This window comes from Pseudophryne corroboree, chromosome 6 (assembly GCF_028390025.1).
Source record: "Pseudophryne corroboree isolate aPseCor3 chromosome 6, aPseCor3.hap2, whole genome shotgun sequence".
Taxonomy (NCBI): domain Eukaryota; kingdom Metazoa; phylum Chordata; class Amphibia; order Anura; family Myobatrachidae; genus Pseudophryne; species Pseudophryne corroboree.
The window spans coordinates 802,243,947-802,266,569 of NC_086449.1; the positions used below are offsets into that span (position 1 = coordinate 802,243,947).

The 22,623-nt window shown below is 47.3% G+C and overlaps 1 protein-coding gene across 2 annotated transcripts in view; it reads left to right on the forward strand.

The window, feature by feature from the left end:
* The first annotated feature begins 11,139 nt into the window (after nucleotides 1-11,139).
* PACSIN2 (protein kinase C and casein kinase substrate in neurons 2) overlaps nucleotides 11,140-22,623 on the forward strand; it is a 122,072-nt gene continuing 110,588 nt past the window's right edge. Inside the window, exon 1 of one of the 2 annotated variants that reach the window (XM_063928936.1) lies at nucleotides 11,140-11,245. The gene's annotated coding sequence lies outside the window, so the exon portion shown is untranslated. The remainder of the gene's footprint in view (nucleotides 11,246-22,623) is intronic. The other variant, XM_063928934.1, reaches the window with a different exon arrangement.

Genomic DNA, 22,623 nt, shown 5'->3' on the forward strand with positions numbered 1-22,623 from the left:
CCACCTCGAGGCCGAACTTATCCGTTGTCTCTGCCTGAGACGCATTCTATGGAGGAATATATTAAAGAGAACCTAGCAAAGGGGTTCATTCGACCTTCTTCTTCTCCAGCCGGCGCAGGCTTCTTTTTTGTAAAAAATAAAGATGGTGGTCTGCGGCCGTGCATCGACTACAGAGGTTTGAACGACATTACCATCAAGAACCGTTATCCTTTACCCCTGATTACTGAGCTCTTTGACAGAGTTAGCGGAGCTACCATCTTTACAAAGCTGGACTTGCGAGGTGCATACAATCTCATCCGGATCCGTGAGGGTGACGAGTGGAAGACCGCCTTTAACACCCGTGACGGACATTATGAGTACCTCGTCATGCCCTTCGGATTGAGCAATGCTCCAGCTGTCTTCCAGCATTTTGTCAATGAGATCTTCAGAGACATTCTATACCGTCATGTCGTGGTCTATCTAGACGATATCCTCATTTTTGCCAACGATTTAGAGGAACATGGTTTTTGGGTTAAAGAGGTTCTGTCCCATCTCCGTGTCAATCATCTCTATTGCAAATTAGAAAAATGCGTCTTTGAAGTCAAGTCCATTCCGTTTCTAGGGTACATTGTGTCCGGTTCCGGACTAGAGATGGATCCTGAGAAACTACAAGCAATCCAAAATTGGCCGGTACCCTTAACCCTCAAAGGGGTCCAGAGGTTCTTAGGGTTCGCCAACTATTACCGAAAGTTTATACGAGACTTTTCCACCATTGTGGCGCCTATTACTGCTTTCACTAAGAAGGGTGCTAACCCGTCCAAGTGGTCTGAAGAAGCCATGCAAGCATTTCATCTTTTAAAACAAAGGTTCATCTCTGCGCCTGTTCTGAAACAGCCTGACATCGACTCTCCTTTCATCTTAGAGGTGGATGCCTCCTCCGTTGGAGTAGGAGCGGTGTTATCTCAGAGGGCTAAAGATGGCCATTTACACCCTTGCAGTTTCTTCTCCCGGAAGTTCTCCCCAGCTGAGCGCAACTATGCCATTGGCGACCAGGAGTTGCTAGCCATCAAGCTCGCTCTAGAAGAGTGGAGGTATATGTTGGAGGGAGCTTCTCATTCAATCACCATACTTACAGACCACAAGAACCTTTTATACCTGAAGGGCGCACAATGTCTCAACCCTCGTCAGGCCAGATGGGCACTTTTCTTTTCCAGGTTCGACTTTAAACTCCAGTTCTGTCCGGGCTCTCAGAATCGCAAGGCCGATGCCCTTTCCCGCTCATGGGAGCAAGAAAATGAGTCAGAGTCTTCAGACAAGCATCCTATTATAAATCCGTTGGCATTCTCCACGGTAGGGATGGACTCTACGCCCCCATCAGGGAAAAGTTTTGTGAAGCCGATGCTAAGGAAGAAGCTCATGCATTGGGCCCATGCTTCCCGTTTTGCCGGACATACAGGTATCCAAAAAACCCTGGAGTTTATCTCTAGGTCCTATTGGTGGCCAACTCTGAAAAAGGACGTCTTGGAGTTTATTGCATCTTGCCCAAAGTGTGCCCAACATAAAGTATCCCGCCAGTCGCCTGCGGGGCAACTGGTTCCACTATCCGTTCCCCGTCGACCATGGACCCACTTGTCGATGGATTTCATTACAGACTTACCCATGTGCAACAAGTTCAATACCATCTGGGTGGTAGTTGACCGGTTCACCAAGATGGCACACTTCATTCCTCTCACCGGTCTTCCGTCAGCTTCCAAGTTGGCTCAAGTATTCATACAGGAGATCTTCCGACTCCACGGTCTTCCTGAAGAAATTATCTCAGATCGAGGAGTTCAATTCACAGCCAAATTCTGGCGAAGTTTATGTCAAGTCCTCCAAGTCAAGCTAAAGTTTTCCACGGCTTACCATCCTCAGACCAATGGTCAAACCGAGAGGGTGAATCAGGACTTGGAGGCCTTCCTCCGCATCTATGTGTCCTCCTCTCAAGATGACTGGGTTCAATTACTTCCCTGGGCCGAGTTCTGTCATAACAACCAGTATCATTCTTCATCTGCTTCAACACCATTCTTCACTAACTTTGGATTCCACCCTAAAGTCCCTGAGTTCCAACCGCTTCCAGCAACTTCTGTTCCCGCAGTGGATATCACCTTGCATCAGTTTGCCAATATCTGGAAGAGCGTATGATCAGCTCTGCTCAAGGCATCGTTCAGGTACAAGAAGTTTGCGGATAAGAAGCGTCGAGCAGTTCCTGCTCTCAAGGTGGGTGATCGGGTATGGTTATCCACGAAGAATTTGAGGTTAAGAGTTCCCAGTATGAAGTTTGCACCTCGCTATATCGGTCCTTTCAAGATTGAACAAGTCATCAATCCTGTTGCTTACAGACTCCAGTTGCCTCCCTTCTTAAAAATACCCAGGACATTCCATGTTTCCCTGTTGAAACCGCTGATCTTGAATCGGTTTCATTCCTCACTTCCTCCAACTCCGAAAGTCCAAACTCAACGAGGCGTTGAGTATGAAGTGGCCAAGATCCTGGACTCACGTCACCGTTACGGTCAACTACAATATCTTATTGACTGGAAGGGTTATGGTCCTGAGGAACGTTCATGGACCAATGCTTCTGATGTCCATGCTCCTGCCTTGGTCCGGAGATTCCATTCCAAGTTTCCTCAAAAGCCAAAGAAGTGTCCTGGGGCCACTCCTAAAGGGGGGGGTGCTGTCACGATCCGGGTATCTGGACGCCATTTCTTACCCATCAGATGCCTCCTAAGGCTGGCTCAGCGCTCCAGGACCGGATCCCATCTGTTATCCTGATGTGTACATTCCTGTATCCTCTCCTGTCACTCTGGGACGCTGTCAGTAAACGCCATATTACACCTGGCATGGCGTCTCCCGCGGCCTCCGCCGCCGTCCCTGAACTTCTGCATGCAGAGTGTCTGAGTGGCGATTACGTCAGCCGCGGCCTCCGCTGTGTCCGCGTGGTTGGATGTGCATCTGTCAGCCTGGCGCCTCCTGTCTCCGGTGGCCGGCGCCGCCATTACTGTTTTCATTACCACATGGATTACAAACCAAACTTCCCTCCAAGTGTCTGCATGGGCGCAGCCATCTTGGATTCTGTCAGCTGATCATTTCCACCAATCTGTTCTCAGTATTGATAATCTGCATAATTGCCTAGCCAATCCCTTCCTTGCTGCAGGTATAAATACACTGTGCCTGAGCAAGGAAGGCGTCAGTGCTTTGGTTGTCAAACCTAGTTCCTGTTTGTCTCTCTCCTGTGATTGTCTTCCAGGTTCCAGCTCCTGTCTCAAGACTTCCACCATAGAGACCCGCACAAGCATTCCACCTGCGGTGTAGCCTGACTCTCCAATCCATTGTGGATTCATCTGTTTCCAGCTACAACATTACCTGCTTCCAGCTCAGCTTCCAGCAGAGTACAGCTTCCCTTAAAGGGCCGGTGTCCTTTCTACACTTTACCACTCTCCACCGGTATTATTATTTCTCCGCTCTCAAGTTCTACATTTCAGTTCATATTTCATCGCTCCCAAGTTCATTTATTATTTAACTGGTTCCAGCCAGTATCCACTCCGAGCTAACAACAGTCTGGTTCCAGCCAGTATCCACAGCAGCTGTTTTATCTTCAGCAACCCAGCTTTTCCTGGAACACCAGCTGGCACAATCCTGGGTTATCTCCATTGCTACAGTCGGGCCTGGTAAGGACTTTCCATCTAGAAGATCATAAGAACTATCTCACACTACCAGTGCCCTGTGGCTCCTGCCATCCTGTAGTACCCAGGAACTGTATTTATTCTTTGCTGACTTTTACGTTTTCTTTTACTGCTGCTGTGTTGCGGAGTTGTCATAATAAACATCATTGACTTTTATCCAAGTTGTCGTGGTCACGCCTTCGGGCAGTTATTATTCATGTTACTTACATGTCCAGGGGTCTGATACAACCTCCCAGGTTCCGGTACATCTCAGCCCCTACAACTGAGGCTGCCTCCCGTCAGCTCAGGCCCTCAGTTGTGACAGATGTGAGGAGCGGAATGAAGTCAGCAGGAATCCACAGACTGACAGTTATAAAGTGGGAGGAGCAGGGTCCCCAGCAGCACAGAGTATATCAGGAGATGAGTGATGTGTCAGTGAGGACAGGGCTGCATGTGACAGGGGCAGTGACATGATGTGAGGAGGGGAATGGAGGCAGCAGGAAACCACAGACTGAGAGTTTTATAGTGGGAGGAGCATGGCCTACTAGCAGCACAGAGTATATCAGGAGATGAGTGATGTGTTAGTGAAGACGTTGCATGCAACAAGGGCAGTCATACATAGTTGCTGACTTTCTTACTGCCAACTTCGGGAGGGGGCAGCCAGGTCAGCACTGTTTGGGGTATGACTTGATATAGGGGTGGTGTGGGGGGGGGTGACACAGCAAAGAAGGCTGTAAAGGGAGTGGCTGCTCAATAGTGTCAAAGTGGCCACGCCTTGAAATACAGTGCCGAGATTACGCAAGTCAACATGAATTGTGTCATTGGCCGTCGCCACCAACTGGGTGGTGGGTGACGGCTGTCTTCAGGAGACTTACCCACTAATCCGTGTGGCCAGGAGCCCTACCCGATTTAAAAGTAAGCGAGTATGCAGTGACATGATGTGAGGAGGGGAATGGAAGCAAGACAGACTGATGGGTATATTTACTAAAGTGAGGGTTTTCAGAAGTGGAGGTGCTGCCCATAGCAACTAATCAGAATCCACTTATCATTTATCTAGCGCCTTCTACAAGATAATAGCTAGAATCTGATTGGTTGCTATGAGGAACATCTACAATTCTGAAAACCCGCACTTTAGTAAATATACCCCTGAGAGTACACGGTCCCCAGTAGCACAGAATAGTAACGTGAAGCTGACTGGTATAAAATGTACCTACTGTATATCTCTATACAAATCACTTTTCACAAATGCAACTTGTCTTTTGTCAAATACCTGCTGTCTTTTTGATAAAAAGGAGCCTTTAAAAAAAAAAAAGAAAAAAAAAAGAGACTGAGATTTACATCCCGGTTGCTATGGAGTATGTGATAATTATGTGTGCTGCCGTGTTCAGAGGAGATATTACAGTCACAATTCTTCCCCCGTTTCAAGGCCCCCCTTCCCTACAACAAAGCGATTCCAATATTCCTGAGTTGTATTTGGAATGGCATTATTATCATTTTTCCCCACAGACCTCCTGTTATCTCTGTTACCAGCCAGTGGTAAACGTCCTGCCGCTTTAACCATCTGTCCCTTTCAGCTGCTCGTTTCAGTTGTTCCATCTTCCTGGCGCACATGACTCTCCTCACCCGTCACAGCCGCTGCCAGGCCGCTGCACAAGATGTCTCTTGATCCCATCAAAGATTAGGCTGGAATCTCGATAAACTGCTTCGGCAGTGAGATCACAGAACACACGTTAGGGGAAATCTGTCAGTACCCTACTTAAATATAGCAGCAGTGACGTCAGTGTCCCTTCCCGGCTGGGAAACAGGCACCAGAAACACGGAAAACCTCTAACAAGGGCCCTCATTCCGAGTTGTTCGCTCGCTAGCTGCTTTTAGCAGCATTGCACACGCTAAGCCGCCACCCTCTGGGAGTGTATCTTAGCTTAGCAGAATTGCCAACGAAAGATTCGCATAATTGCGATTAGAAATTTCTTAGCAGTTTCTGAGTAGCTCGACACTTACTCTGCCACTTCGATCAGTTCAGTCAGTTTCGTTCCTGGTTTGACATCACAAACACACCCAGCGTTCGCCCAGGCACTCCCCCGTTTCTCCAGCCACTCCTGCGTTTTTCCCAGAAACGGCAGCGTTTTGTCACACACACCCATAAAACGGCCAGTCTCCGCCCAGAAACACCCACTTCCTGTCCATCACACTCGATCACCAGAACGAAGAAAAATCCTCGTAATGCCGTGAGTAAAATACCTAACTTTAGAGTAAAATAACTAAGCGCATGCGCTCTGCGAACCTTGCGCATGCGCAGTAAGCGACTAATCGCAATATAGAGAAATCGGCAACGAGCGAACAACTCGGAATGAGGGCCAAAGTGCAATCTTTGTGCCAAACTATGGGCCTAATTCAGATCTGATTGCTGGGCTGCGTTTTTTCGCACAACGGGCGATCAGGTCCAAACTGCGCATGCGTATGCACCACAATGTGCAGGCGCGTAGAACAGCAACAACGGGCATCGTCGGTCAGCGTTGGGATGGTGCCAAAAATCCGTTCGCACGGGTGTTCGCAAAGTGATTGACAGTAGTAGGCCATTTGTGGGTGTCAACTGAGCATTTATAGGGAGTGTCCGTAAAAACGCAGGCGTATCCAAGCATTTTCAGGGAGTGTGTCTGACGTCAGCTCCGGCCCCGATCAGCCTGTTCTCATCGCACTGGAAGAGTAAGTCCTGGGCTGCGTACAGACTGCACAAAGTGAATTATTGCTGCTCAGCTACACATGCAATCGCACACTTGCACGGCGAATTTACACTCCCCCTGTAGGTGGGGACAATCTGATCGCAGGACAGCAAAAAATGCAGCCCAGCGATCAGATCTGAAAAAGGCCCTATATGTAATCACATTTTAAATGTAGGGGCCTACTGAACGCTTTGCAACGATAGAAAATACTTTCCGCGTAATACAGCAATAAGAAATCTGACACCATTATTTAACAAGAAACCGTTGCCGCCCCGCGGAGCAATGCTTAGCTCCCCTGTGACATTGGCTGGAAAGCGGGAAAAGCCATGAACTGCTCCGGCGGGTCAGTCGTGGGTTCTCTACACAGGGCCTGATTAAGGGTTCCAGCCGCCCTAGGCTAATACAAAAGTGCCCCCCCCCCCCCTCCCCACCACCAATTTTTCTGCCTAGAATATAAGTATATATGTATTTTTATATATATATATATATATATATATAAACAAATATGATATAGCGCTGATTAATACGTGACAGAGAAAATATATGATGTGTATATATAAATACACTTAGCGTGTGTCCATATATTTGAATCACAGCAACTTCCTGTGGATGCTGCCAGTGTGCACTAGATCCTCGTTATATTAGTGGGACCGCAGCTCCCCTTCCAGCAATCCGAACTCCTCCGGAGAAAAGATATCTGTCAATAGAACATATATAGGGGGCGCTCCATAGTGCATAAAAACTTTTTATTTTTAAAATTATACACAAGGTATTTAAAACCAACTGTAAGTATTCGTACCAGAAGGCAACCAGTGTGGGCTGGTTACCACGTGATTCAAATCAAAATGATCAATTGGAAAGGCAGAAACAAGTGTCAGGCGATCATACCGGATACCTCCACCCGCCGACGGCTGGTCTCCCCAGACTCTCGGGCAGGAATCACACACGTCCCCGACTCCTCGCTCAGCAATGCCAACGATCGTGTACGTCACCAGACTCCGCGGAGTCTGGTGACGTACACGATCGTTGGCATTGCTGAGCGAGGAGTCGGGGACGTGTGTGATTCCTGCCCGAGAGTCTGGGGAGACCAGCCGTCGGCGGGTGGAGGTATCCGGTATGATCGCCTGACACTTGTTTCTGCCTTTCCAATTGATCATTTTGATTTGAATCACGTGGTAACCAGCCCACACTGGTTGCCTTCTGGTACGAATACTTACAGTTGGTTTTAAATACCTTGTGTATAATTTTAAAAATAAAAAGTTTTTATGCACTATGGAGCGCCCCCTATATATGTTCTATTGACAGATATATATATATATATATATATATATAGATACACTGCTCGGAAAAATAAAGGGAACACTAAAATAACGCATCCTAGATCTGAATTAATGAAATATCCTTATTAAATCCTTTGTTCTTTACATAGTTGAATGTGCTGACAACAAAATCACACAAAAATTATCAATGGAAATCAAATTTATTAACCCATGGTGGTCTGGATTTGGAGTCACACTCAAAATTAAAGTGGAAAAACACACTACAGGCTGATCCAACTTTGATGTAATGTCCTTCAAACAAGTCAAAATGAGGCTCAGTAGTGTGTGTGGCCTCCACGTGCCTGTATGACCTCCCTACAACACCTGGGCATGCTCCTGATGAGGTGGCGGATGGTCTCCTGAGGGATCTCCTCCCAGACCTGGACTAAAGCATCCGCCAACTCCTGGACAGTCTGTGGTGCAACGTGGCGTTGGTGGATGGAGCGAGACATGATGTCCCAGATGTGCTCAATTGGATTCAGGTCTGGAGAACGGGGGGGCCAGTCCATAGCATCAATGCCTTCGTCTTGCAGGAACTGCTGACACACTCCAGCCACATGAGGTCTAGCATTGTCTTGCATTAGGAGGAACCCAGGGCCAACCGCACCAGCATATGGTCTCACAAGGGGTCTGAGGATCTCATCTCGGTACCTAATGGCAGTCAGGCTACCTCTGGCGAGCACATGGAGGGCTGTGCGGCCCTCCAAAGAAATGCCACCCCACACCATTACTGACCCACTGCCAAACCGGTCATGCTGGAGGATGTTGCAGGCAGCAGAACGTTCTCCTTGGCGTCTCCAGACTCTGTCATGTCTGTCACATATGCTCAGTGAGAACCTGCTTCATCTGTGAAGAGCACAGGTTGCCAGTGGCGAATTTGCCAATCTTGGTGTTTTCTGGCAAATGCCAAACGTCCTGCACGGTGTTGGGCTGTAAGCACAACCCCCACCTGTGGACGTCGGGCCCTCATACCACCTTCAAAGAGTCTGTTTCTGATCGTTTGAGTAGACACATGCACATTTGTGGCTTGCTGGAGGTCATTTTGCAGGGCTCTGGCAGTGCTCCTCCTGTTCCTCCTTGCACAAAGGCGGAGGTAGCAGTCCTGCTGCTGGGTTGTTGCCCTCCTACGCCCTCCTCCACATCTCCTGATATACTGGCCTGTCTCCTGGTAGCGCCTCCATGCTCTGGACACTACGCTGACAGACACAGCAAACCTTCTTGCCACAGCTCGCATTGATGTGCCATCCTGGATGAGCTGCACTACCTGAGCCACTTGTGTGGGTTGTAGACTCCGTCTCATGCTACCACTAGAGTGAAAGCACCGCCAGCTTTCAAAAGTGACCAAAACATCAGCCAGAAAGCTTAGGAGCTGAGAAGTGGTCTGTGGTCACCACCTGCAGAACAACTCCTTTATTGGGGGTGTCTTGCTAATTGCCTATAATTTCCACCTGTTGTCTATTCCATTTGCACAACAGCATGTGAAATTGATTGTCAATCAGTGTTGCTTCCTAAGTGGACAGTTTGATTTCACAGAAGTGTGATTGACTTGGAGTTACATTGTGTTGTTTAAGTGCTCCCTTTATTTTTTTGAGCAGTGTATACATATATATATATATATATATATATATATATACATATATATACACTTTCTTTCTGCGGTGAGAAGCAGACATCCCTGTACTGCAGCTGAAGCCTCGGGACCAGCTGGGGCAGCCCGCTCCCTCCCCAGCTGGTCCCGAGGCTGAGCTCCGAGCCGGGATGGGGCATTGGACGTACAAGGAGAGATGGGTCAGGGGAGGGAGGTAGAGAGATAGGACGGTAGGGGGGAAGAGGAAAAATAAAGGGGAGTGTAAAGGTGCGGGCGGGCATGGCGCAGGCTGGATCGGCTCTGGGAGCGCGGGCGGGTACGAAGCACGGTGTCATGACGCACGTGATGTCCGCACCCGCTGCACCCCCCAGGACCCAGTGCTTCAGGCTGCAGCCTGTTCTGCCTATTGGTGGTTCAGGCGATGCCTCTATACATGCATGGCCTGGCAACACAAGCCTGCTGCACTGGAATCCTGGAGGTAAGTACTGGGTTTAGGGTTTGGCACTAGGGGGAGGCTTATGCTTAGGCTGTGGTAGTGGGGGAGGTTAGGGTTAGGCCATGGAGGGTGGGGGTGGGTGGGGGAGTGTTATGCTTAAACTACGGGAGAGGACGGTTAGAGTTAGGCTGCGAGAGGGGTGGGTTAGGATTAGGGGTAGGGTGATAATACCGGGATATGTTGGGATTTTGGTCGTCAGGATTACAGTATCGGCTTTCTGACTGTTGGGATCCCGACTGCTGGGATTTTGTACCCAACCTGTGTAATAGATCATTTTCCTTCAAAGCGGACAGTCAAAATAGCAGAATCATATCAGTTGCAGAAATTATATACAGACCGTATATTATATCCAATAACAAATGCAAGAAGAAAAAAACAAAAAAACAACACAAATTGCTACTGCTGAGGGCATTATGTGTATAAGCGGCGCCACTACTGGGGGCATTATGTATAAGCTGCACCACTACTGGGGGCATTATGCATAAGCTGCGCTACTACTGGGGGCATTATGTGTATAAGCGATGCCACTACTGAAGGCATTATGTATAAGCTGCGCCACTACTGGGGGCATTATGTGTATAAGCGACGCCACTACTGAGGGCATTATGTATAAACTGCGCTACTACTGGGGGCATTATGTATAAGCTGCGCTACTACTGGGGCATTATGTATAAGCTGCACTACTACTGAGGGCATTATGTATAAACTGCACTACTACTAGGGGCATTATGTATGATCTGCGCTACTACTAGGGGCATTATGTATAAGCTGCGCTACTACTGAGGGCATTATGTATAAGCTGCACTACTACTAGGGGCATTATGTATGAGCTGCACTACTACTGGTGGCATTATGTATAAGTGGCACTACTAACAGTGGCATTATGTGTATAAACATCACTACTACATGTGGTGAAGGCCATACAGGGCTAGATGTAAGTGCACAATGATGATGATGATGATGATGAGTAGCAAACCAAGCGTACAAGTGTGTATTCCTCAAAAACAGAAAAAGTGAATATGTTGCTGATAGCAACCAATTAGATTCCAGCTGTCATTTCTCTACTGAATCTGGAAAATGATAAACAGCATCTGATTGGTTGCTATATATACGTAAATAAAACTATCACATCCTGTTGCATTCACCTGCACCTCCCCAGCCAGATATATACAGCACCAGCTATATACTATATAATATGTCCCTGAGAGCTGTCAGTGCCTGGGGGGTCACATGACTGCGTTCCATGGTCACGTGACAAGCGAGAGCGAGGCTTGAGCCGCGGGCACCGCCCCTCCCATGACGTCCGGCCCGGGCTAATCGTCGGCCAATCGCCTGTCAGCAGTCGTGGTATCTGGGTGTGGCCGGGTACTGCTGGAGCAGCTCCCGCCTGACAGGGAACCGAGCGGGGAGCGGCAGCGGCGGGGAGCCGGAGACAGCACGAGGTAAGGCGGGCAGGAGCTGGGCTGATTGGCTGGGTGTATGTGTGTGTATATTCCCCCCCCCCGCAGTATCTGCCCCACATTATCTGCCCCACATTACACCCCCACCCTGTGTATTCTCTATGATCCCGCTGTGTAATCTGCTCACCTGGAGCCTCACTGTGTATAGTGCACACCCAGTCCCCCTCCCACCTCATATACAGGTATGTGCACTGGTACACACATATATATATATATATATATATATATATATATATATATATATATATATATATATATATATATATATATATACATACATACACACACGTTTATATGTCTATGTTGTCAGGCATTTATTTGCCTTATGTTATATATGGCATTGACTATTATTAGTATTTATTATTATTTTTATATAGCACCATGATTTACGCAGCGCTGTACAGAGATGCCACAGAGATATGTCATTCATATCTGCACATACATAGCGCTATACAAAGAAAGTATGTCATTACATGTATGTGCCCAGTACATCAAATTATAGGCTACACTAAGATGACACTTGGAGAAATTGCCATATTGTGTGTGTGTGTGTGTGTGTGTATATGTATGTGTGTGTATATGTATATATATATGTGTGTGTGTGTGTGTGTGTATATATATATATATATATATATATATATATATATATATATATATATATATTGTACAAAGGTCATATGTAGCGATTGGTTAGTCTTGCACGGCTGACCTGTATGCAGTGACCCCATAGTCTTGCACGGCTGACCTGTATGCAGTGCCCCCTTGGTTATTGCCCGTCTTGCTGTGTCGGTCGGTTTTGGGTCATTACTGATCATTATGCTGAAGGTTACATGTATGCAGGGAGTATAGAGCCAGTGATGTTCGGCTGTCCATGCAGGCAGTGCTGTGTAATTGCCCCTGATAGTGTGCCAGTCTGTACGCAGCGTTACTGCTGATGGCTGTGTGACTGGTGCCCCCGCGCTCCCCAGTATAAGGTTGTTCTTATCCCCCCCTCTCTGATATGTGACTAGTGTTCTGCGCTGTAATGTTGTGCTGATATAGTATAGTGTAACTGATGGGGCTGAACTCAATACATGGCGCATTTCCCCCTATAAATGTCTATATATCCTTATAATGACTACGCTGTCAGTATTTCCTTCTGCCACGCTTGCTTGTTTTCTGTGTCCTGCGTGTGTACCCGTACGTTGGTGTCCTGCGTGTCAAGCCATGGCTTGTTCTGGCTGAGCGCCTTGTTGTCCAGTGAGAGTCCACATTGTCAGGAGGTAAATGCTGCAGCAACATGATGATCGGTGTGTAATAAGGAAATTACGGGTGACCCTGGGTTCTGCACCTGATCCATGGCAGGATTACAGAACCCTCTGGTGTTGGGCACTCACTGTCAGGGCTGCAGGTGTTGTGACCCATGTGCTGACTTCCTGGTGACAGATGATTCCTCTGACCTCCCTCCATTGCTCTGGATTCGGTTGGCAGTACAGAATACATTGTGCAGCATCCTCTGCTGTGGCGAGCTTGTGTTGATGCCAGGGACGTCTCATCAGACCAGCTCTTGAGTAAACTACAACAGGGATAGGCAACTTGTGGCACTCCGGCATGAAATTATTGCATGCTAAAACTGTGGCAGGGCATGCTGGAATGTGCAGTCCCCCAGCAGCTGGAGTGCCACAGGCTGCTTACCCCTCAACAAATAGTTCTTTCTGCAATTTGCAGCCCATTGCTCAGCAGTTGCTCCCACGTTTGCCTTGTACTTGAAATGAGTGTGTGGGTATCCCGCACCTTGTCTGTGCTTCTCACCCTGTCTCCCCTTTAATTTTTTTTTTCCCCCTCAGAGTTCCACCTTATATTCACAGTTGCTACACTAGTAAGCTGAGCTGACAATGTCCCAACATTCACCCCTATTTGAAAGTCACTGATGCCTCCTCTTGCAGACCAGCTAACCATTAGTCTGACGAACGGGTAGGCCAGCATTTTATAACACTGAAAATTCTAGGTAGTTATGTGCTTAATTAATATGATGTGTGAGCCATACCTGTGGATGCCCTTGCTTTCAATATACATGCAAACCCTCATAACCATAAAAAAAATAAAATAAAATAATACTAATTCCCTGTCTCGCCGAATCGCCACCGTGTCAGCAGGCTCCATCCTACGGTTCCTCTGTGGTCCTAAGGTGGGTGGCCTGCGATCTAGAATGTAACCCCCTACGAACAAGTGTCTCTGCTGATGCCATTTGGGCCTGTGTATATAATGCAGGGGCCCCATGTGTATATAATGCAGGGGTCCCATGTTCTCTTTGGTGAAGGCAACAGTGTGGGGCTTAATTAAGTCGCCCGTTTGTAAAAGGAATGTTCCACTAATGTTGGTTCCCAGCCCAGGGAGTAGCTACCTCGTCTGGGTCTAGGCCACGGGGCTGCTTCTAAATATCTGTTGCATTTTCTTTTTTGCCATTTTTTGTTTCATTGTGACTTGTTGTGTCACCGAGAATCCACAGGAAGATGGGCTGAGCCATCTCGGTGAAACTTGGCTTGGTAACAAGCCTCCCCACTCCCAGTTACTCTGTAAATTGTGATTCATGTTGGCTAGCAACTGGCAGGAGGAAAGGGCTTATATATCGCACTCCCTCCCCGTGTTTCCTCGGCCGAGTGATGTAATCACCTTGGTATGAAGTAGAGATTCCTCCCCGTATCCCTCAGCTGCTGTCACCATCCCACATGGAGACAATGCGCTGGTTTATAGGGTATTCCCCTGCCTGGTTCATGTCAGGAGGCCCACTGTGCGTTCGGTTTACAAGGTACATCCCAAACATAAATCTTCTTGTATCCATAAGCAATGGCGGTAGTATGTTGCCAAGTAAATGGTTATGTTATTATAATAAAAACTGTGCACCTTGTCATTCAGAGGGTTACACACTCTCTCTTATGTACTAGCTACAATTTTATGTAATTGCAACAATTTGCCTGTTATTTGGGAATAAACTTCTGAGTCAGTCAGTCTCTATAATGATGATATATATATTTTTTTTTTTTTTATCTGTCCTCCACACTGGAGGCTTAAGAGTGGGGGGGGGATGTAGATGGGAGCTGGCACTTTAAAAATGTAGAAGTGTGACTGGCTCCTCCCCCTCCGAACCAGTTTTAGAAATGTGAATAGGGAACCGGTTCTTTCTCTGCGTGGCTCCAGTGTTTTATTCTCCTTTTTTATTTTTTTTTATTTTAATACTTCATGAAACATTCTGGACCTTTTGAATTGGAGGACAGACTGGCCCTCTGTGTCTGCACCTATGGGGGATCCTGCCACAGCTGACCAAAGCTGCAGCCAGGGTCCCTTAGGTGTACCCAACGGAGCTGCGTGCGGCTGCTCTTAGGGTCCCCTCAGCCAGTGCCTGCATCGGCCTGCATCGGTCAGCATGGCAGGACTGGTAAGTAAATCCCAACGCTCTACTTGGCAGAGTGTCTGGATGTCCCATCCATTTACAGGGTTGGGGGGTGGGGGGGGGTTGCTGCTTTGGAACCCAGCCTGTGCAGTAACAGGCGCTAGTACTGCTTCACACTCTGCAACATGGCGCCATAGTCCACGCGTCATCACAGTACCACTGTAGCATTAAAAAAATAAAATAAAAATGCCATAGTGGGAGGGGGAAAGGGAGGGTAGCACCTCCGTACATCATTGGGTTGACTCACTGTCTGCCATACAACACGACTGGATCTTAAATTGTCAAAAGTCTCCGCTACAGCTGTCTCAGAGAATTCAGGTTTTGGGTGTGTTCCTGGACACTGTATTCCAGAAGATTTTTCTTCCGCACGGCAAGATTCGCTTCCTTCAATAACTTGTGCGTTTGGTATTGCAACCCCGCAGAGTACTGGTTCATCTCTGCATTCGGCTTCTGGGAAAGATGGTAGCCGTTTTCGAGGCCGATTCCATTCATGACCTTTCCTACTGGAGCTTCTCCCCCAGTAGTCTGGATCACACCTATTTCTTCATCAGCTAGTACAGCCGTCTTCCCTTCTCCTGTGGACAAAAACCACGAACCTGTCACAGGGGAGACTATTCGGTATGTCAGACTGGGTTCTGCTCACCACGGATGCCAGTCTGAGAGGCTAGGGGGTGGTGATGTTGGACTGTCAACTTCAGAGCTGCTGGACTCCACCGGAAGCAGCATTGCCTATTAACATTCTCCAATTAGACCTGGTTTCGATCAATCTCACTCTTGATTCGACAATTTATCTGGCAACGTAGGAGACCTAGGATTCGTAGCTCCCAATTGACAAAGCCGATTGTAAGTGGTGGCCTTAAACATAAAAAATTATTACCATGCCATCCTATTGAATAGAATCATAGATTGGACAAGATACCGCGAACTTAAACAATGGGTGAAATTGGAGGGCCTATACATACAACAATTCCCAGAAATATTTCCCTGGCTCCCCTCCCTCCCCAAACTGCTCCTCCCCCACCCCACCATTACTCCTACACTTACTACGTGGAAATCATTGCGCACATTACCTTACATCTCTTCTAAATTTAGCCCCCTGACGTCCTTTCTGGCCAACCCTGAATTTGCACCGGGAATCGACCCAGCCCACTTTTCACATTGGGCTTCAGCAGGTTTGTTCAGGGTCGGCCAGATGGTGTCATCAACTGGAGTCAAACAATTCTCAGAACTCAAGGCGAAGTGGGACATCCCCCAACAGGACTTTTGGAAATTCCTACAAATAAGACATTTCCTAATATCCAACTCTAGACTCCAAAACGCCGCCAGAGAGATGACCCTTTTTGAGAAACTTTGCGTTGCCGTACATGACCCAACCCACACTATTTCCGCGCTTTACAAAATTGCCTGCCACTCCCAACCCACAGTCACCCCATCCTTTGCTGTTGCATGGGAAAGAGACCTGGGCATCTCTCTGTCGTGTAGAGATTGGGAAAAAATATGCTTAAAAACCCATACAAGCTCTGTCTGTGTCCAAGTAAGAGAGACTCAATATAAAGTTATGACGAGATGGTACAGACACCCCTCCCTCCTCCATGCTATGTACCCATCCTCGTCGGCTCTATGTTGGCGATGCTCCTCCTCATCTGGCACTCTTTTACATATCTGGTGGACATGCTCACTAATCCGACCCTTTTGGCAGGAAGTTATACGCATCTCTCAGATCATTCTTAAGACCCAAACCCCTCATGACCCAGCTTTCTGGCTTATCAACCACTCCACAATCCCAATATCTCAACACAAACACTCCCTGCTACGACACTTAAGCAATGCAGCACGTGCGGCTATCCTGGCTAGATGGAGATCCCACAACCCTCCTACGTGTCGTACATGGTTCACTAAATTGAATTATTTTATGAAAATGGAAGACTTGTTCCTCACATCGATAGGCAAATCTCGTGAATTCGAATCCACATGGTCCCCCTGGTTGGAATACAAAACCTCCCAGGCCTACTTAGCCACTCCCCTGGATGATAACTGAAATCTTAATTCTCTATATCCCATTGACTTGTTAAGTGGTAACCCCCCCCACCCCCTACCCCAACTTCTACAACCCCATCTTTCCTTTTCTTACCCTTTCCCTCTCCTCCTTCTCACCTCTATCTATTTCTATCTTATTGCCCTCGGGCGCTTCTATTCTTTTACTCTCCTATTCAATTAATCTATATAAGCACTGCATATGAAAACACTTTCACCTAGGGTAGAACAGCTCCATTTTCTGTATTACTTGGTATATTCTACCCCTATTGCATCCATTCATCTCCATGGAGTTGAATACCCTCCCTTTGACATCTGTACGACTAAACTTGTAATTATTATTGTACACTGTTGATATGGATGTTTTTCTACCTGTGTGTGTGTGTGTGTGTGTATATATATATATATATATATATATATATATATATATATATATATATATATATATATATGGGTGTTTCCCCCTTCTTCTGTTTATACATTGAAAATCCTTAATAAAAACCTGATTAAACAAAAAAAAACATTCTCCAATTAACAGCGATATACAATGCTCTCCAATTTGCTCGATTTTTCAACAATGGTAGAGCCATCAGACAATGCCACAGCTGTGGTGTACATAGATTGACAAGGGGGCACTCGCAGGAGAGCGCCAGTGAGAGAAGTAACTCGCATTCTCAAGCGGCCCGAGGAATATGTTGAGGCAATATCAGCAGTGTTTATTCCAGGAGTCGAAAACTGTGAAGCAGGCTACCTAAGTCGTCAAGATCTACACCCGGGAGAGTGGGAACTCCATCCCCAGGTTATTCAACAACTAGTACATCGATGGGAGCCAGCACTTAAAAATGTAATAGTGTGACTGGCTCCTCCCCTCCAGACCAGTTGCAGAAACTGAGCCCGAGGAGGAGAACAACAACGACAGAACAACAGTAACATTGTGAAAAGATAAATCTGTAAGAACGGATACAGGGCCTAATTCAGACCTGATCGCAGCAGCAAATTTGTTAGCAGTTGGGCAAAACCATGTGCACTGCAGGAGGGGAGGGGGGGGGGGGCAGATGTAACATGTGCAGAGAGAGTTGGATTTGGGTAGGGTGTGTTCAAACTGAAATCTAAATTACAGTGTAAGTATAAAACAGCCAGTATTTACCCTGCACAGAAATAAAATAACCCACCCAAATCTAACTCTCTCTGCACATGTTATATCTGCCCCACCTGCGAACAAGTCTGAATTACCCCCCACAGTCACAACAAACAAACACTACTCACTATGGCAGGAAAGAACAGCGCAGGGTGGGCTTTCAGTGCCCCCTGTGGAATCAAAGATAGGGATTTACTGGCAAGTACCAAAATCCAGGTTTGTTTTTTTACTTCTCCTGTCTCTGTAAATTCAGGTTTCTCTGAAAGTAACAAACCCTTGAGCGGTGTAGATAACTGACATGTAGGATTCCAGAACTGTTGTTTTAGTTTGTATTTGCCATTGTGTAATGAGCTCTTTTGCTAGAACTGTTATTTTAGCTGGATTTCGTTGGTCTCTTCTTCCTTGTTACGACCTTATGACTTGCTTTGATAAATCCTAAAGCGGCACATAGGGTTTCACAGTTTGCTGATGTTCATCGAAATAGCTTTTTACTAATATTTATTAGCAATGGCTGGTTTGCCGCCTGTCCATCTTCCTCCCTCATTACCTGCTGTATGAGTAGGTACTGTATAGTGTTTTACTTCTTGTGGAATGTACGGTTACTGCTTCGTAGGGGGCTGAGCGCAGTATATTCTCTGGAGGCATGTGCTGGAAGAATGAGTAGTGTTCACTCTAGGCTGTTTTAGCAGGGTGCCGCGCCCTGCCCGTTTTTAGCAGGCAAAACCCGCCCTGCCCCTTTTGCGGCGCCCTGCTAGAACAGCCGCCCGCTTCCTGCCCTCCCAGCGTGTAAAGATGCCGTGCGCATGCACGCGGCATCCATTCACGCATTGGGAGAGAGCTGGGGAAAGCCCAGCACTGACGGAGGTGCTGGGCACGCCCCCAACAGTGACGTCAACGGCCACAGACGCCCCTCATAGCAGTGTCTGTGGGCCGCACCGCCCACTAAAATGATGGGGGTGTGGCCACGCCCCCTATTTTGCATGACTGTGCCCCCGTTTCGGCCGCGCGACTTTGCCATGCGCGCCTGAACTCCGGCGCCCTGCCTAGAGGGAACACTAATGAGGTTCCTGTAAAGGAAAGGGAGGTGGGTTGTGTAAGCTTCCAACATCAGTTCTCAAGGTGCACTAACAGGTTTTTGTGATATCTGTTCTTGAGACCAGGTGGATAAATAAATAAAAATCATGCAGGTATAACTGTCACCTATGGTCAAGCATGGCTATCCTTAAAACCTGGACTGTTAGTGTGCCTAGACCGTGGATGGGAACCCCTGTTCTAGCTTCCTCAGACTGCCGCTGTGACCTGCGGACCTTGCCATCTGAATATGCTGTAGTGGCCGGCTGTCATGGTATAATTGCTGTGTGACTGTAGACACTGTTGATCCTCGTGTGTCGATCTGTCTTGTAGGTAGAAGAGTTATTTGTGGCCCTGGAAGAGGGACCATACTGCATTCTCACTCCAGCTATGGATTAATCGGGTCGGAATGATATGTGGTCTTCCCTGCTGGTAAAGGTTACTCCATAGGGAGTGTCCAGGTCCACTTACTCCCTCACCAGTCACTGCTTGGGTATATGAACGGTGCCATTGTACCATTCTGCAGCAGGTCGTAGCAAGTATTGTCCATGTCTGCGGGCTCTCCTAGCACTCTCTGTCCCGTCCTTTCCCTCATGCTCCTGTTGGCTAGGCCGCGGCTGCAGCAGTGGTCAGTAGGTGACTAGGTGAGCGTGCGTATGTACTGTTGCAGGGCGGTTTGTAGGTGAGTACAGGTGAGTGTAGTGTTCATTCTAGCACCCTGCACCTTTCAAAACGCATGCAGTTCCTCTTTCCTGCCTGGGGTGTCACTCTCTGCTCTAGTGCTTCTCAGAACTCTCTGCTCTGTATCTCCGCACTAAGGTGGTCATTCCGAGTTGTTCGCTCGTTGCCGTTTTTCGCCACACAGCGATTAGGTGGTAAATGCACATGGTATGCAGCGCGCATGCGCTAAGTTATTTAACACATAACTTAGTAGATTTGCTGGTGTTCATGCGTCGCTTTTCAGTCGCACTGCTGATCGGTGAGTGATTGACAGGAAAGGGGCGTTTCTGGGAGGTAACTGAGCGTATTCCGGGAGTGTGCTAAAAAAACGCAGTCGTGCCAGGCTAAAACGCATGAGTGGCTGGGGAAACAGGGGAGTGGCTGGCCGAACACAGGGCGTGTTTGTGACGTCAAACCAGGAACTAAACGGACTGAGGTGATCGCAGTCTGTGAGTAGGTCTGGAGCTACTCAGAAACTGCAGGAAATTATTTAGTAGCAATTCTGCTAATCTTTCGTTCGCTATTCTGCTAAGCTAAGATACACTCCCAGAGGGCGACGGCCTTGCGTTTGCAATCCTGCTAAAGGCAGCTAGCGAGCGAACAACTCGGAATGAGGGCCTAAGATACAAACCAGAATGTGCTGAGAAGCATCAGAGCAGAGAGCGACACCCCAGGCAGGAGAGAGGAACTACACGTGTTTTGAAAGGTGCAGGGTGCTAGAATGAACACTACGAGTGTCTGTGTGGCAGGCAGTGCTCATTGGTCTGTTCTGTGAATGATAAATGCAGTCCTGCGGAAGGCACAAACAAATGCAGAACTTTGCGGAGAGTAATATTCTGCTCTAGTTACTTTCTGCTTGTATTGTTGTTTGCCGTGGAAGACGTGCAGAGTGTTCTGTAGATGGGATTGCTGCATAAATGATGATCCCATTGTTATGGAAATTCATCAGCTTGTAGAGCTGGCTGCGTCTCTCGGAGATGTTTATTTGGATAGGCTGATGTGCTATGAGCATGGTGCTGCGAATGAGGAAGTTTAGGCTGCTGACATGACTCTTCTTGTGGTCAGTTTGGCTATCCGGGAGGGGTGGTATTGGTCTGTCTCACTCTGACTCTGTCTTTGATGATCTCAGGAAAAGGAACATTTTTAATGAGGAGTTTTGGAAACGACATGACTGCACAGTGGGCAGGAATTTTGCTGCCACCACCAGGTTCATTCAACGCGGCACCTAGTCTTCATGCTAGGCTGCCCTTGCCATGCCCCTGTTGCGTGAATAGAAGCCATGCGCCCTGCCCACATCCTAGTGGTATCACTAACCACCTGGAACCACGTTTCTACCCTGGGTCCTACCAGCGGCACCTGATGCTACTTGCTGCTGCGTATGCATGGATACGCTGCTGCCACACCTCCTGGCGGGTGTCAGTTGCACCCCACTGGTCACTGTCTTGGACCAGGCCCTACACGGTAGCTGGCAGAGGGCGGAGCTTGGAGATGCTGGGCCCAACCCAAAAAAGGTGGAGAACGGGACTGTATGTTGCATTCCTGCTGGTCCAAGATGAAGGCAGTTGTCTTGAAGGCAAGGCTGTTTTTATTTTTATTTTTTATTTTTTAAATAAAATAGTTTAATAGTCTTCCCTTATTTTAGGGCATACAGATGTTCACAGCAGTTCCACACTTCTAGATGTTACAGAAGGTTTTATCTCTCCTCTTAGTCAGGAGGGTATCTCTATACAGGTATCCGTTTGGATGGTCGACCACTATTGGTCGACATTGACAAATGGTCAACACATGAAGAGGTCGATATGGGTTTTTCCTCCCCCCCCCCTTTCTTTTGGGGAACTACTCCATACTTTACGATCCACGTGGACTACGATTGGGAACGGTAATCTGCCCGAAGCATGGCGAGCGGACGCGGTGCACTAATTGGGGTTCCCCGTCACTTTACGCAGAAAACGACACCAAAAATAGTAAAAAAACAAAACAACCACCTTGTATCGACCATTCATGTGTCAACCATTTATCCATGTCGACCTAATGACTGTCGACCATAACATTCGACCATTCGTACTGTAACCCTCTCTACACAGTGCTCACAGACACTCTTGTTATCCTGCTCTTACATACAATCCCACGGGGGTAGTTCCGCCCTGTGATCTTTTTAACCAATCCTGTGATCTCACACTAATATAGATATATAGATACAGGTTGCGTATCCCTTATCCAAAATGCTTGGGACCAGAGGTATTTTGGATATCAAATTCTTCGGTATTTTGGAATAATTGCATACCATAATGAGATATCATGGTGATGGGACCCAAGTCTAAGCACAGAATGTATTTGTTTCATATACACCTTATACACACAGCCGGAAGGTCATTTTAGCCAATATTTTTAATAACTTTGTGTATTAAACAACGTTTGTGTACATTGAGCCATTAGAAAACAAAGGTTTCACTATCTCACTCCAAAAATTCTGTATTTCGGAATATTCCGTATTTCGGAATATTTGGATATGGGATACTCAACCTGTATATAATAGAGAGAGAGAGTGCCAGAGACCTCCTTGCTGGTGACCGTCGCATTAACATATCAATTGTTATGTGAGAATGTCCCAAGGCAATTTGTTCCCAAATGTCAGCCTTTTAAAGCAATGATCCGTGCATTTACACATGTGTTCCCATAATTCCCCAACTGCGCATACAGTATTTGTCTATTTAAAAAAAAAAAAAAATGGTGAATGTACCACGAGTTTCCATGTGCGACGGGTCACCGACCACAAGCGCACTATAACCTGCCTGTGCAACTGTTACAGACCGGTACAAATTGCTCCGTAATAGGTTTCCGTCCCGTCTAAAACTGTCTGGCTGCAAATCCAGAGATCGGTTCTCCCCCGAACATCTCTGCCTTCAGGCTTTTCACAAGATGCTTATTTGACTTTGACTTGAAGAGGCAATTATCTGGAGGGCAAGT